The sequence below is a fragment of the Crocuta crocuta genome, unplaced genomic scaffold (assembly GCF_008692635.1).
Source record: "Crocuta crocuta isolate KB4526 unplaced genomic scaffold, BGI_CrCroc_1.0 scaffold912, whole genome shotgun sequence".
Lineage (NCBI taxonomy): Eukaryota > Metazoa > Chordata > Mammalia > Carnivora > Hyaenidae > Crocuta > Crocuta crocuta.
Genome location: NW_027531033.1, coordinates 283,477 through 286,968, shown reverse-complemented (window position 1 = coordinate 286,968; position 3,492 = coordinate 283,477). Strand labels below are relative to the sequence as shown.

General features: G+C 41.3%; 1 protein-coding gene across 1 annotated transcript in view; it reads left to right on the top strand.

Annotated features, from left to right (window-relative positions):
• LOC144237342 (protein diaphanous homolog 2-like) overlaps positions 1-3,492 on the top strand; it is a 522,961-nt gene that overhangs the window by 281,815 nt on the left and 237,654 nt on the right. The window lies entirely within an intron of this gene.

Below are 3,492 nucleotides of genomic sequence, written 5' to 3'. Positions count from 1 at the left end.
AGGCTCCAGGCTCTGAGCTGGCAGCCAGCACAGAGCCCAACGCGGGGCTCGAACCCACGAACCTCGAGATCCTGACCTAAGCGAAAGTCGGACGCTTAACCAACTAAGCCACCCAGGCGCCCCTGAAAATAAGTGCTTTAACTTTGCCTTCAAACAGACCAGCAAGTTTTGGTGTTTGCTCTTTTTCATAGTCTATCAGCATGGTTTTGGTTGCCAAGCAACAGAAAGCATAATTACAATTGACTTAAGAATATGGTTTTACTCTCACAGATCACAAGAAATGTAGAGGTGAGGCACTCATAGCATTGGTTAATTCAGTACCTTAGTGATATCACCTAGAACCTGAGATTTTTCCAAGTATTTCTGTTCTACCATCCTTGGCATGTTGGTTCATGGTTGGAAAATGGCTGCAGTTGTTCCAGGCATCACATGAAAGTATAGTGCTATCTAACAATGAAGACAGTGTTGCCTTACATGAAGCTTTTTTTTTTTTTCATTAAAGAAAAAAACTTTCCTGGAAGCTCTTGTGCAGACTTTTCCTTCAAATTCTGCTGTTCAGAATTCATTTACATGCTCATCTCTAAACTATTCACTGTCAAGGAGAATTAGGACTAATGATTCACCTTTGGGATGGGGGCAAGACCTCTTCCCTGGGCATATGACTATGCAGAGGGTGAGCAGCCAAACCAATCCAGGGCTCTGCCAGAAAGTAAAAAAAAAGTTGACATTGGACTGATTAGAGCAGGGAACTAATAATATCTATAAAATAGACAACACAAAATGCATTGCTCATCATTGTTAGAATTGTCAAAAGTTCCAAACTGGCAAAATACATGTGAATGAGATATACTTGTGAAATGTACACTTTTGTTCATTTAATTTTTTTTTTCAAAAACCATGGGGACTGGTGGAGAGGAACTAAAATGACAGGGTAGTAGGAAGACCCTATGCTTACCTTGTCCCTGGAACACAGCTCGATAAATATCACATCATTCTGAATACCCAAGTAATTGACCTGAGAACTCACAGTACAAACTGCACAACTAGAGGGAGAGAAGAGGCAAAATTGTGGAAGTTAGGAGATGCAGAGATGTGATTTAGGGGAGAAAAAGGATCTTGTGTCCTATAGAGTGGAGGGAGCCCTTGTCATGGAGAGACATGAAAGAGAGAGAATTGCACAGAGGATTACACAAGAAAAACACTTTCCCAAAGTCAATGACTATGAAAATGAGAGGGGCTGACTATCATGAATTGTTATAACCAGTAGGACTCAAAACTGGAGTTTTAGAAGTCCATGGCATGACTAGTGTAGAGCCCAGTGGGTGTGCTGCAGTGCTTCTATGAAGAAAAGCAGAGGGCTTGGTAGCAGACTGTACAATCAGAGGATCCTGAGATGCACAGGGAGAGATAGTTTCCCTTTCTTGGAGTACATCTGGCATCGCCTCTCCAGGGACAAAAGAGTCAACTGGCACCATTACCCTCCCTTGCCCCTTAACAAAGGCACAGACACCTTCTGAGAGCAGCTAAAATGGACACTGGCTCTTTACTGCCCTTTATTACAAAATCAATGCACCTGTGCTTCTGTGGGACTGCCCTTCTGGGACAAACCTTCATCATTACCAGTATGGCAAGATCCTCCCCCAAAGGATCAGTGAGGGTCCCCACCATGCCATGTTCCTAAAGTTTGTAGTTTTAAAACTCAATTGGCCTGCCTGGGAAAGAACACTGGTACACTGCACTGCCAGGCAGACAGACAGCCCAGACACAGATGGTGAAGGCAGGGATCTGAGAGATACAGGGGACCTGTGAGGAGATTGTTCACACTTCTGGGAAGGCTTCCAGGACAGCAGTGGGTGTGAGTTCCCCTTTCTGGGAGGACGGAGGGAGCTAACACCATTTCCCTCCCCCATCCCTCAGCATAAACTAACTTCAGTAACCAGCACAGCACCAAAAGTGGTGCCTAAACTGCTTACACCAAGCCCCACCCCGCTATACTCTGCAGGTGCTACTTTTCTTGGGCAAGTATGCCTGACAACCATAAAAGTGGACCTTTCCCCCAGAAGATGAATACAAACCCCTGCATCAACCTCCATCTACTTATCATAGAATTCTGAGAATCGTTAGCTCTAGTTGAAATAGCACCAGATCTCTTTTATCAAGCTGACCACAGCACACCTAGTTAAAACTCGCCACACTTTTACCAAGTCCAAACACTCCTCATACCAGACAAGGAGAAACTCTGCAGAGAACTGATATGAGGGGAAAAGCAACCAAAACAGAACAACAGAGTGCACACAAAACACACGAGACACTTCCTGAGGTGTCAGGCCCTCGTCAGTATATGACCTCTTCTTCATAAAGCCATTATTCTCAGGAGAAGGAAACATAACAGGTTTTTCTAACAGAGAAGGAGAAGACAGAGACCTATGCAAAATGCCAAGATGGAGGAATTCATCCCAATGGAAAGAATAAGCAAAAGTCATAGCTAGGGATCTCATCAAAACATATATAAGTAATAGGGCTGTTCCAGAATTTAATAAGGATACCAGCTGAGCTTGAAAAAGAAATAGAAGACACCAGGGATTCCCTTATCACAGAGATAAAAGACCTAAAAACTAATCAAACTCAAATAAGAAATGCTATAACCAAGATGTAAAAGCAACGGGATGTAATGACCACAAGGATAGAAGAAGCAGATCAATGAATAAGTGATATAGATGATAAAGCTATGGAAAATAATGAAGCTGAAAAGAAGAGGGAAAGTAAAACACTGGAACACAAATGTAGATTAGGGACTCAGTGATTCTATAAAGTATAATGGCATTCATAGGAGACCCAGAAGAAGAATAGAGGGATAAGGGACAGAAAGTTTATTTGAGAAAATTATAGCTGAAAACTTCCCTAATCTGGGGAATGAAACAGACATCCAGATCTAGGAGGCACATAAAATCTCCACCAAAATCAATAAAATCAGGCTAACAATAAGACATATTGTTAAATTTGCAAAATATAGAGATAAAGAAAATATTCTGAAAGCAGGAAGACAAAAGAAGTGCCTGACTTACAAGGGAAGACAAATAAGGTTAACAGCACATCTCTCCACAGAAATTTGGCAGGCCAGAAGGAAGTGGCATGATGTATTCAACCCGCTGAATGGGAAAAATCTGCAGCCAAGAATATTCTATCCAGCAAAGTTGCCATTCAGATAAAAGGAATGTAAAAATTTTTCAGACAAGCAAACACTAAAGGAGTCTGTGACCACTAAACCAGCACTCCAAGAAATATTAAAGGTAACTCTTTGTGTAGGAAAGCAAGACCAAAAGCCACAAAGATTAGAAAGGCACATAGAACATCACCAGAAACAATAGCAATACAAGGAATAAAATGACTTTAAAATTATATCTATCAAAAATAATTCTGAATGGTAATGGACTAAATGTTCCAATCAAAAGATGTAGGGTATCAGAATGGTAAAAAAAAAAAAAAAAAAAC